The sequence below is a fragment of the Mustela nivalis genome (genome assembly GCF_964662115.1).
Source record: "Mustela nivalis genome assembly, chromosome: 10".
NCBI classification, from domain to species: Eukaryota; Metazoa; Chordata; class Mammalia; order Carnivora; family Mustelidae; genus Mustela; species Mustela nivalis.
Window position 1 is genome coordinate 6,770,821 of NC_139029.1, and position 13,455 is coordinate 6,784,275.

Genomic DNA, 13,455 nt, shown 5'->3' on the forward strand with positions numbered 1-13,455 from the left:
GTCCAGTGAAAATGCTCTTTTCTAGTTACTTAGGTCAGCAGAGTTCCTTCTTAACTGTCTTAACATGGACAACCCGGGAGGCAGTGGGTGTAGATGGTTAAAAGAGTGGGGAAGGTTGTGTTAGGGAGCGAGGCTCATGCGGAGGCTTATGTGCTGTTAGCTGTTAGCTGGGTTGGCCCCTGGGCTCGGCAGAGAAGAGAATTGAGGTTGGTGAGATGGGCAACAAGGTAGGAGCCAGCCTTAGGTCTCAATATTATAAATCACGGTTGACAGCAGTATTTGAACCAGTTGAAACTCTGGCTTGGTGCTATCGAGGAAGTTAACTCTGGGCTCTGCATTTATGCTGAATAGGCCTGGCGATAGTAGAACCCAGGGAGAAGGCACTGCCACGTCTCTTGTCAAGTATGGAGGATCTGGATGGGGAAGGTGGCAGCAAAGATGGAAGAATGCCAGCACAGGGGCCCCCCCCGGGGGGCTCAGTCAGTTAAGCCTCTGCCTTCGGCTCAGGTCATGATCTCAGGGTCCTGGGATCAAGTCCCGGCTTGGCCTCCCTGCTCAGTGGGGAGCCTGCTTCTCCCTCTGCTGCTACCCCGTGCCCCCGCTGTCTTCTTGTGCTCTCTCTCACTCTCAATGAAATACAATCTTTAAAAAAAAAAAAAAAAGCCAGCATATTTATGTAAAGAATTTTAAGGTTTACAAAACACAGATTAATTTCTTCTTCACTGTGGTCTTTTAGTAGGCAAGTTAGTAAACATTTGTTGAATGAATGAATACGTGATTTAATGAGTCTCCCATTTTATAGATGAGGACACGGAGGCTCAGAAAGATTAGGTAGTGCAAATACGTGGCAGAAGTAGAGGTAGGACCAAGACTTCTGACTAGAATTCTTTGAACTCTGCCCCATTATTTCTGGGAAGAAAGGACAGAGCTACAGACATTATAGGAAAAAGAGTAAGCCATGCTCAGTAGTAGTAGTAGTAGTAAACCATCACTGTAGTCAAGATAGTGAACACCCTGGTCACAACCAGATGTTTCCTCCTGCCTTCCTTCTGCCACCCACCCCACCCCCCACTCTGGTTCCCACGTAAGCTCCGGTCTGCTTCCTTTCACGTAGATTACTTCGCCTTTTCCAGAATTTTATATAAATGGGATTGTAACTGTGTATACGTTTTGGTCTGGCTCTTTTCACACAGCATAATTACTCTGAGGTTGACTAGGTTGTTATGTGTATTAGCGTTTTGTTCCTTTTTTATTGCTGAATAGTATTCCATTGCTTGGATAGAATACGACTTGTTTATCCATTCACCTGTTGATGATTATTTGAATTTCTGGTTTTTAGCTAATAAAAATAAAGCTGCTTTGAATATTTGTGTATAAGTCTTTGTAGGGACATATGATTCTTTTTCTCTAGAGCAGGTACTCAGGGGTAGAGTGTCTGGATCCTATGGCAGGTGTATGTTTAACCTTTTAACCAATTTTCAAACGGTTTTCAAAGTGGTTGTGCCATTTTTTTTCTCCCCAGTCGGGTATGAGTGTGTAGGTTTGGAGCCTGGAGAAGAGGAAGATGCAGGTGTCATATTTATAATGTCTTTTCAGTGGTAAAACCACGTGGCTTTGGAAGCATTGTTAAAAGAGACTAAATAATAGGTATGTTTGGAGTACTCCAGCGTGGGAGGTAAGAGTGCACAGACTGGGTTGAAATGCTAATGTCACCACTTTCTAGCTGTGTGGCCCTGGATAAAATACTTACCCTCCCTGTGCTGTGGTTTGTCTGTCTGTAAAATGGGGTTAATGGTAGCATTTACTACAAAAGGTTCTTGTAAGGATTAAATGAAATAAGGTGAAAAGCACTTAGCAGAGTGCCTGGTGCTGAAAATCAGGGCTTAGTTGACGATGACCAGGATATGACAGAGTATATCCTGTTACAAGGCAGACGCTTAATGGATACCGTCAGTTTGCCGTCATGTTTTGTTTTTTTTTTTAATTTGTTTATTTGACAGACAGAGCTCACAATACGCAAAGAGTCAGGCAGTGTGGGGGAGGAAAGCAGGCTCGGCTCCCTGCTGAGCAGAGAGCCTGATGCAGGGCTCGATCCCAGAACCCTGGGATCATGACCTGAGCCAAAGGCAGATGCTTAACCCATTGAGCCATTCAGGCGCCCCACTGTCATGTTATGTTAAAAAGACAACTGTGTTGGTATCATAAAAATCCACCTCATGAGAACCTCTAGGAATTTTGAGCAGAGAGGGATTTAATACAGGCAGTTAGAAGCTTGCTCCCTATAGAAAGGGCCGGAGAGTGGAATCAAAGCCAGGCCTCCAGGAATGACTTGCCGGGGGTGGGTGCCGCTCCACCCCCTGTTCCAGTCAGGAAAGTGGGGAATCGGGAGGCTGCCACCAGAATGTTCAAGTTCAAGAGCACACCCTTGTAGCTGTGACTCAGGGATCGGGAAGTTGCCGTTGCCACTACTGCAGTGTGTTCTACATCTGTAGAAACAGTGACAGGACATTAGGGTGTGAACTTGGCTTCTGCCTCTGTAAAATTGCACCCAACCCCCGTGAAGCGAGGACTAGAGATTGGGCACTGCGATAGGGAACCTAGGTATTTCCAGTATCTGACTTGCCGATTGGCCCATGTTCGCCATAGTCAGAAGCAGCAGGTATAGGTCTTTGACCTTGGTTCTACTTTTCAGATCACCTGCGAGTGCTCCTAACTCCTATCCAGAACCCTTGCTGCCAAGGAGTCTGGGGAGGGTAGCCTTTAGCATCCAGCGTCTCTAACAGAGAGGAAGGCACACTTGGAAGAAGTGGGAATGGACGCTGAGTGCCGTCGGAGGAGCCCGTAGAAAAAAAAGATTCACACATAAAACACATTTGCCCCCAAACAGCTTCTAAGCGCCTCTTGATCACAAGCCTCTTTCTTACTGAAGGCTTAACTGGGGATTTTCCAAGCCATTTAGATAAACGGTCCACAAAATGAGGGAGGCATTCGTTGGGCTCCGAAACACTCTAATAAAAAAGTTGCGCCGAGGGGCACCTGGGTGGCTCAGTGGGTTGAAGCGTCTGCCATCGGCTCGGGTCATGATCCCAGGGGCCTGGGATCAAGCCCCGCATCGGGCTCTCTGCTCCGCGGGGAGCCTGCTTCCTCCTCTCTCTCTCTGCCTGCTTCTCTGCCTACTTGTGATCTCTGTCTGTCAAATAAATTAAAAAAAAAAAAAAAAAAGTTTCGCCGAGAGAGTTCACTGTTTCAGTCTTCAAGCAGGTGGCGGTGGTTTAGTTGTCGATCTGAAGTACTTCATTCAACAAAGAGCAAGTTGGGTGTATGGAGGATTTTGTGTTTAGTCACCTGTTTTGAGAAGAGCTGGCTCGTTCGTTGTTGACAGAAGCCGTGTGGTGATGTGTCTTCGGTTTGTCTGAGAGATAAATATTGACGTGTTCTTTATCCCCCTGGCTTTCTGAGCTGGTTGTAAGAGTACTTGTCAGTCCTTCCTGGCTCACTTAGGGATGGGGTCGTAATGAGATTCAGCTGCTAAGGGTGGGCAAGCGAGTTTTCACCAAAGGGACTCCATGGTACGTGGGTTTGTCCGGGAAATGTGGGACGTTTAACCTAAGGTCTGACATGAGACAATCTCTGGTTTACAATGTTTTATGTTGACTGGACTATAGTTAGAAAGATTTTCAACTAACTTTGAATAGTATTCATTCATGTACCAGTACATTATTATATTAACATTTGTGAGCCTCTCCTGCTGTGTGTGTGTGCATGTGTTAAGAGTATCTGTGTGGGGGCGCCTGGGTGGCGCCAGTGGATTAAAGCCTCTGCCTTCCGCTTGGGTCATGGTCCCAGGGTCCTGGGATCGAGCCCCACATCAGGCTCTCTGCTCAGCAGGGAGCCTACTTCCCTTCTCTCTCTCTGCCTGCCTCTCTGCCTACTTGTGATCTCTGTCAAATAAATAAATAAAATCTTAAAAAAAAATTTAAAAAAAGAGTATCTGTGTTTGCGAAGTATGAGTTAGAGTGTTTTTATTTTATTTATTTATAAAAATATTTTATTTCCCTTCCAACTTTCCACAGGCCTGCATCTGGTTTTGAAACCAGCCTGGTAGGCCCTAGTCTTCGCAGATGTCGCTCCTTTCATCAGACAGAAGACTTGTGAGCACTCCAGTCTCTTACTGTTAATTATTCTTTTTAGTTTGAAAGCCCTTTCGAGCAATCTTTCTGTAATTAGATTGTCGAGGAGATTGTAGTAAGACAGTGGTCTTTAAGTTTTGTGTAGATTTTCAGTTTGTTAAATGATTGCAAAGGCTTTCATTCATAAAGTTGAAGTTTACTTTATCATGGCATTTCAGGGGAAAAAATGATGACCGTCTGTGATAAATTAAATATCACAACCACACAAATGTCATCTTTTCAACAAAACCTAAAAGTGCAGAGGAACGGGGCTCTCGTCCACTCTGGTTTGGGCTTCAAGCTGGATCTATACTCTCAGCCGACAGGAAAAATATTTTACCACTGACAGGGGTAAACCTGTGAAGCTGAAGAACAAAGCCATACCCTCTTCTGCTTTGCGAGTCACAAACAGAATTGTCAATTAAATTATTCTAATTGCAAAATTTGGGGTCTTGGCCGAAAGAACACAGGTTGAGTTTGAAGAAGAGGCTGTTAGAAAAATCGGTTTAACTTACAAACGGAGCTAATTTGTATAGAATGTAATTGAAAGAGAATAAATATGGAGATTCATGATGACCTCTTTTGAGTCCATTTCTGATATTTACTTACAGTTTTTTTTCAGTCAGAGCCTCTCCGTGAAGCAGTCCTGAAAAGAGCAGACTAAGTACTAAAATAGCACAGAAAATAGTGCCATCGTGTGCAAGACCTGAATGTCTGATTTTGAAAGATTTTTACCCTTCATTCATGCATTCATCCGGCAAGTATTTATTGAGCCTGTTTTTTTACAAGGCATTTTGCTGGCCCTAGGACCAAGAATATCAGGATTGATAAAATGCAGTATTTTGGGGGTGGAGACAGATGTGTGAAATGTGCAGAATTGTCACAGTGAAGCAAAGGTGCTCTGATAGAAGGTATTGGGAGGGTGGGGGCAGGAGTGTTTGCATCGGGAGGGTCGCTGAAACCGGGCTACAGAGAACGAGTGTGGGCCGAGCAATAGCCATCTCAAAGACTCCAAGGCAGAAAAGGAGTCTGATGTGACCCAAGAACGCATAGTAGTCATCAGCAAAAAGAAGAGTGACATCTTACCAGCTTCCGTCTGGAGAAGCCATTGAAAAGAAAAGTTCCATTGGAGTTTCATATCCGTTAGTCTGTAATGTTTCGTATCACCAATGACCAAATTCACCCCTGTTCGCCAGGCATTCCTAGCGTGTGGTCTGCTGAACACTGTGCTGAGTGCATGCAGTGGGGACACAAAAACCCGCGTCATTGCAGAACTTGGTGCTGAGACCGTAGAAACTACTAGGGATGCAATTACTGTGACTCATAAGCAAGCCCGAGGTGATTTGATCCGGCCTGTAGGATCACCGCTAGCCTATATAGATTGCTTTACATTTTAAAAAGTGTTCTCACATACGTTTACTCATTTAATCTTCATGCTAACCCGAATTAGTTCCTCAAAAAAAGTGCCCGTGAGTGTGAAGGCTTTGGGCAGCCCGCCGAAGCTGAGGAACAGGTGTCTGCTATCACTGAGCGGTTGAGTTTCAGTGCACCATCTGCTCATGCGGACTGGGGCGCGCTCCTTGAAGAGTTCTGTTATTAGCAAGGAAAGCCGGAGTGACCACAGAGGTGGTTTATTTCCTGCGTGCCTTTTCACATACCTTTCTGTGATCAGGAATAGGAGTTGAATATAATTTTAGTTTTATTTCGTGGGATTTTCTCGCTGCCTTCTGCTAGGGTTCTTGCCTAGAGAGCTTATTCTTGCGTTCGAGGAGAGGAAGGTTCGGGTTTGAGAGGATGGCTGCATTCAGAAACACTGTTGACTTTGTTGTTCTGTGTGGAGGCTTTTATCAGGACAGTAAAGGGTAAACAGGGTGATCTCTGCTCTAGCGGAGAGGTCGAATGGTTGCATCACACAATCTTCTAGAGCATCTTGCAGCAAATACATGGGTTATATTAAAAATTGCAATCATATCATTTTTTATAGTAAATTGCTGACCTTATGCAGTAGAATCAGCTTTATTGAATTTCGCCAAAAATGCATTTATAATTCTGCCATACACACATGATATTCATGTCCTTGCTGTCCATGTGGAAATGTCCCTCTTTATGATGTTAAACAAATTAAATCGACTTTCTCCTGAGCCGCTGTGCCTCACCTTTAAGATCCACTCTCAGGAGCTGAACCTCCACGGAGCAGAGCTCACCTCCGTCAGCACGGATGTCATCACGTTACCCGGAACACCGGAGTCTGGTGCCCTAGGAAGCCTTGCCCCAGTGACACAGACCTGGCTTTGAGATTATTTTGAGATGGTTCCAGGGCCGTTAATGTGTATCGCGCGTACAGCTGAATGCGAACAAGGCCTTACCATAATTGCTCTGTTTGGTTTGAGGAAATGGTAGGTATTTGTTTAAAAGCATCTCATGATGAGCTGAGAGTAGTTCACACAGTCTGGTTGGTTCTCAGCTACTCGTTGGTGAATATTCATCGCAAAGTTTAATCCTGGATCAGTTCTTTAATTCTCTGTAGCTCTGCTTCCTTTCCTGCCAGGGACGGGTCCAGGATGCAAACTAGTTTTCAGGTCAGTCTGACAACAAACATGGTCAGGAAGTTATAAAGCATTTTCAGGTCAAACAAGCATTTTTAAATTTTCTGGTTCTTAGAATCATAGCTCTGAGTTTGTTTCTCCTTTATATGGACTGTTAGGTAGCTATATGTCTATGTATGTCTTTTTTACGAATTGCTGGTTCCCAGTTTCATACACAGAGACAGTATGATTCAGTAGGAAACCCATCCATCCATTCTCTAATTTAGTAAAGACCCGTTTTCTCTGTGGCCAACATTTGTGCTAAGCGCCGAAAATATAAAAATAAGATTTAATATTCGTGGTCTACTGAGGTTCCATGATGTGTAAACATGCGTCGTATGCGTGGTAACAGATTACAGGGCTCTAATAGGTATATGTGGAGGGGCCCAGAGGAGGGGGTGACCTGTTCTTTGGTGGGGCAGGAGGATTAGAGTGGAAGGGTTAGAAAAGGCATCATTATAGGGGAAGTTAACCTTATAGGTCTCCCCAAGAGGATTAGTTGTCTTTAGGGTTTGGGGAGCAGTGGCTGACTTTAATCTCTGCAGGGATGTCATTTTCTCTGACAGTAGGAATGGCCTGGAGATTCAGGAAACAGGCTGGAAAGTTGGAGAGGTAGAAAGGGGTCAGACCTTAGGTATAGTAACTCGGGGTTTGGATTTTATTACGTGGACGGTGGGGGAAGCACTGAAGGTTTTATGTTGAGTAATGTTGTGCTGTTTGTGTTTGAGAAAGCTCTCTCTGGAGGCCGGGTAGGCAGTTGGGAGTTTGGTGCAGTAATTCAGGTGAGAAATGATGGATGGACAAGGGCGGTTGTTCTGGGGTTGGAGAGGATGGGTTGGGGACGGTAGGGAAGAAGAATCTGCAGGCATTGGTGGCTGAGTGATGGAAGGAGTGCAGGCGTGAGAGGCGTCTGCGCTCACTGTCAAGGTTTTGGCCTGGGGACCTGGGTGGAGGAGAACAGATAGAGGGGAGAGAGCACCGGTCTGGGAGTCAGACAACATGAGGTCCAGAGAGGGTCCCCGTGTGATGAGTGCTTACACCGGTGGCTGCACCACAGTGTGTCACCGTCAACACCAGTGGCGTGGTGTGGGTCTCCTGGCTTTCATATTACTTCCATGTGGTGACTGTCAGATATTCTCTCTGTGCAGACGCTGATGAGTGGTCTCACTGACATTGGAAGCTCTCTGAAGCTAGAGAAGATGGCATTTGTGAAGCAAGTGGTATTTTATCTGGAAATGGCTTCTCTCTCTCTCTCTCTCTCTTTTTTTAGATTTTTGAAATTTATTTGACAGACAGAGATCACAAGTAGGCAGAGAGGCAGGCAGAGAGAGAGGGGGAAGCAGGCTCCCCGCTGAGCAGAGAACCCAATGCGGGGCTCAATCCCAGGACCCTGAGATCATGACCCGAGCCGGAGGCAGAGGCTTAACCCACTGAGCTGCCCCTGGGCTTAACCCACCTAGGCACCCCTGGAAATGGCTTCTCCATGAGAAGGCTGTCACTGCTTCCTGGTGAAGCCTGCCTCTCCTTTCCAAGAAGAGGGTCTCACTTCCAAGAAGAGGATCAGGATCATGGTGGGCTGCCACTGGAAACACTTCTTCCAGAAAGCTCCTCTCTCCCCCGCCATCTGTCCTGTTTGGCTGTTTATTTTATTTATTTATTTGATCCTTTTATATTTGTATGTATTTCCACTAACCTACTCATGATGGCCAGTAGGCTCTGCTGAGGTCTCCACGAGTGTCAAGGCCTCCCTGCACAGTGTACGACCTGATGGTGACAGCGACCTGACCCTGCATGTACCATGGTTTTCTGGTAGCAGATGGCCTCTCGGTACCTTAACTCTTACGAATCTATGAGTCAGAGGGGTAGAAAGCATGTGGAGCTCAGACAGAAAGCCCGAGGCAGCAGCTCCAGCAGGAGTGAGAGCGAAAGAGACCCAGTTAGTTTTGTTAGAGGTGGATGACTCCCTGGGAGGTCGCCCAGCTCACTCAGCGCGGGTGCCCTGGAGGGGGAGTGGGGAAGAGCATTTTCCTTTCTCATCTCCTCTGGTGCTGGTCCAGCTCCACCCCAGGGGCAGACTCTCGGCCGCAGACTGCCCTGTGGCTCCCTTCCGACCCATGCCTCGGGCAGAGTACACTTGTTTTGGTGGTGGGTTATGATCTGCAGTTTTATTTATTTATTTATATTAAAAAAGAATTATTTATTTATATGTTTATTTGACACAGAGAGAGCACAAGTAGGCAGAGAGGCAGGCAGAGGGAGAGGGAGAAGCAGGTTCCCCGCTGAGCAGAGAGCCCGATATGGGGCTCGATCCCAGGAACCTGGGATCATGACCTGAGCTGACGGCAGCCACTTAACCGACTGAACCAGCTGTGATCTGCAGTTTTAGAAATCATGTAGGTTGCACACCTTATTCAAAAATGCATACGTGAGAACAAGTTTCTTCACTGTAGAGATCTTGCTCAGTTGGCTTTTGTCCAGCCTTTTCATGGAAAACAGCCTCCGTATTTGTATTGGGGCAGCTTTAAAGCTGGACGTCTCCAGAATTCACCCCCCTGGTCCCCGCATTAGAGTCATCTGCAGGACGGCTCCCTGTCCCCACGCGTTCCCCCTACCCCAGCCCGGTCAGGTCTCTCACTGACCATTTGTGTCTGGGATGGTCATTGTCGTAGTCTCCTTTGATGGCTTTTGCCTCTTCTGGTTTTTTTTAGATTAAGATTTTAAAACATTATATTGAAAAGAAATTGTTAGTGCATGGTTTGGATGTGTGGTATTGGCATCCTTTGCCCTCTGGTAACTTTTCAAGACATTGACCTAAAGAGCCTTTCTCCTTCCTCTTTCCCTGCGCACATGGTGGCGGGGGGGGGGGGGGATGGGGAAAACTATGGAGAAAAACATGTTAAAGATGACTTCCAGTGTAAAACGAGAGGGAAAAATCAATGTTTAAGGAAACCCAAAAAAAGCACCTCTCATTATAGTAATTAAATGGCAGCATTTAACCTATCAGAATGTTCTGCATGTGTGAGAGACAAGCCGGGGAGCTGTGGGTTTGAAATTACAGCTCTAATCCTCAGGGAAGAGAATAGTTAAATAATTTGTTTTTGAGGTGCAAGAGCAGAGCCGGGGAGGTTGTGAGTGTGCGTGTGCGTGTGTGCGCGCGCGCATGTGCCCCTGTGAGGGTGAGGGGCCGCGCTGCCTGTGTTTACCGAGAATACCCTGGAGATCAGTATTTATCAGCACCTGTGTGCTGTCAAGAAGAACACAAGCTGCTGTTGCCCGTTCATTAGGTTTCCAGAAGAGTCCAGGTCTCACCTGTGGCCAGGCGTTGCATCATAACCGTAGGACTTGCTTCACGCCTGCCCTCTGGGACACACAGGAATAGACTGGAGAGGAGGCCGGGTGAGACAGAAAGAGAGACAGGAATTAGGGAAGGAAGGAAGCGGAATAATTTTAAAGAATGTGCATGGCACAGCCTGTCAGGGCAAAGCATTCCGACTGACAGGGCTGGCACTCGCAGGCCAGGCCGGACATTCAGTGAGTGCGGGGCCAGAGGGAGACGGGCCGCCCTCTCCGTACGGCCTCCTCTGCCAGTGTTCCCGGCTGCTGGCAGGGCTTGTCCTACGCCGTGATGCAGCGCTGGGGTCTCTGTGCATGACGGGGATTAGCCGTGGGTCCGATCTGCCCCGTCAGTGGCGTGACCTTTGTCTCTCCGTGCCCCTGGCTGCACTTCGTGCTACTGTTAACGCTCTGGCCTCTGCAAGCTGCTCTGTTTCTCCCGGGTTAGTCCCCGAGATTGGCAGCTGCAGTCAGAATTCCACAGGATAGGCTGACACATAGCAAAGGGGAGCCGTGCACATCTGTCCCCGTGCCCCTCATTAGGGCATGAGCTCTTCAGTGACTTGGGGTGGGGGTGCCGAGATGCTGTGTTCCTTTTAGGCTCACAGTCCCTGCCGGTCTCTATGAGAGTACGAAGGGTTTCTATTATACTAATAAGGAGCCCTGGGGACTCTGGTTACAGTGTGATAATCGTCCCCTTGGAGGGCCCAAGGCAGTCTGTGTGTGCTGACCTCATCCTGGGGGAGAGCTGATGAAACTCGGGCGGCCGCGCTGCCTGCCGTGGAGGAGGAGGGGACAGGGTTGCCGGGTTCTTCTTCTCCTGCTTCATTATTATCACTCTTGCTTGTCTTTGGGGCATTTCATCAAAACTTATTCAGTTTTGCATAAGAACTTTCAAGAGCTGATGAACCTAATGGAAAATTTTCTGTAGTAACTCAGTACAGCAACTCCCTTCACAAATACTAGCTAATTAATCCTCAGAGCACCCTGGGGACTGTAGAGGGATCATAAGGGCAGTGACATTTTTAAATTTCCATTTTATAGGCTGAGAGACTGAGGCACCTGGAAGAATCTGTGACTTGGGTCCAAGGTAGGGGGGTGTGCCACAGATCAAGAAGCTGAGCTTAGAGCTTCTCTGCCTTTTGGCTTCTGTTGAAACTGCTGGGTCCCACCTTAGAGGCACTGAGAAAACCACCTGGATTTTGCTTCTCCTCCCAGCCTTCCCCTGATCCCCCACGTGACGCTGTGTTCGTGTTCACGACTACAGATCCCTGCCATTCGTTGTCATTGCTGCCTGGTATCTGCTGAGAGTCTGTGCCGTCGCTGGCTTTAGCCGGTCCCCTAGGTGGACATCTAGGTGATTTCTGCTTGTTGCCACTATAGCAACCCTTCTTTAATATTCTTAAGAAATAGGCATTTTCTTCCTTTTGTGATTACCTTTTTAGAGTAAAGACCTTAGAGTGGAACTCTGGGGTAGGGAGATGGGCTTGTCTTCGTCTCCTTGCACATTGCTGGCCTGTGCTTTGACAGCCTGTGCCGGCTCCCATGTCGGCAGCTGCCCCTGGTGCGTGTGAGCCGCGCATGAGCTCGGTGAACTCAGCTGTGTCGTCATCACTGAGTCTTCTGGGCAAGTGTAGAAGCCGCTGCCCAGGTACACACACACCTCAACAGCATAGAAATACTCACCTGTTTCTCTTCTTTATGCATTTAGTTTTCTTGTATAGAATTTGATTTGTTGTTAGTAGAGCCATAGGAGAGAGAACTTTCTTTCTTCCTAGTGACCAACTCGATTGTTCCAGCACCATTTCCCCCCGCTCATGTCACGTCACTGTTCTCATATAGGAAACTCTTAAGTATGCTGATGTGCGGTCAAGGATGATCTGTTCTTGTTCTCGGATATACGTATTGCTTGTTGTATCTTGATTGTTGTAGACTTGTTACTTTTTTTTTTTTTTTAGATTTTATTTATTTATTTGACAGAAATCACAAGTAGGCAGAGAGAGGGAGAAGCAGGCTCCCCGCTGAGCAGAGAGCCTGATGTGGGGCTCGATCCTAGGACCCTGAGATCATGACCTGAGCCGAAGGCAGAGGCTTAACCGGCTGAGCCACCCAGGCACCCCTTGTTACATTTTTTTATCCATGTAGTGTAAGTTGTACTCTCCCTTTGTACTTTGGAAGAATATTCCTGGCTTTTCTGGCCCTTGTGTACTACTTTTTTTTTTTTTTTTAAGATTTTTAAAAATTTATTTGACAGAGAGAGAGGGCACAAGCAGGGTAGGCGGTAGGTGGCGGGAGGGGGAGAAGCAGGCTCCCCGCTGAGCAAAGAGCCTGACATGGGACTCAACCCCAGCATCCTGGGATCACGACCTGAGCTGAAGGCAGAGGCTGAACCGACTGAGTCCCCCAGGCGCCCCTTGGCCCTTGTGTACTTCTAAGCTCATGTTCAAGGCACTGCTTCAGGTTTCCTCCTCTCCTCCCTTGATCCCACCCCTCCCCCTGCCAATCAAAAATAAAAATCCTTTTGGAATTTGGAATTACATCCAATGTAGAAATTGCTTTGGGGAGAATTGGCATCTTAGCGATACACAGTTTTCCACTCATGAAGGTGGTGTATTTTTCAAGTAAACTACGGTCCTTGCTGATGAAGTTTGACACTGTTCCTTTTTTTTTTTTAATCATTTAAAAAAATTTTTTTATAAACATATAATGTATTATTAGGGGTAGAGGTCTGTGAATCGCCAGGTTTACATACTTCCCAGCACTCACCATAGCACATACCCTCCCCAATGTCTATAACCCCCCCACCCTCCCCGCCCGCCCCCCACCGCAACCCTCAGTTTGTTTTGTGAGATTAAAAGTCTTTTATGGTTTGTCTCCCTCCCGATCCCATCTTGTTTCATTTATTCTTTTCCTACCCCCCAAACCCCTCACGTTGCATCTCCACTTCCTTATATCAGGGAGAAGTTTGACACTGTTCTTGCATTAACACTTACAGGGCCTTAATTTTTTTATATTTTCTAATCTTTGCCAATATTTAGGAAAGGTATGGATTTTTATGCTTTAAAAATGATCTTACTGTATTCTTTTTAGTAGTCCTAATTGTTCTTACTGGTTTTCTTAGTAACACATTATGTGGAAATAGCATTTTCTCTTTCCAGTGTTATATGACTTTGTTCTTATTTTGACTGGGCCCCCCAGAACAGGATTAACCAAATACATGTGCTCAGGGAAGTGAAATGTTTCTCTTCAAAGCATCAGTTTAGAAACTAAAGGCATAGGAATATGAAAGAAATAATAACAATCCCTAGACTTTTAACCTATGCTAGCCAATATGTATTCTTCGACCAAAAATGCTTGACATGCTCGTA

At 46.5% G+C, this 13,455-nt stretch overlaps 1 protein-coding gene across 2 annotated transcripts in view; it reads left to right on the forward strand.

Annotated features, from left to right (window-relative positions):
* Positions 1-13,455, forward strand: part of PEX14 (peroxisomal biogenesis factor 14) — a 138,542-nt gene that overhangs the window by 58,134 nt on the left and 66,953 nt on the right. The gene's annotated exons all lie outside the window — the stretch shown is intronic.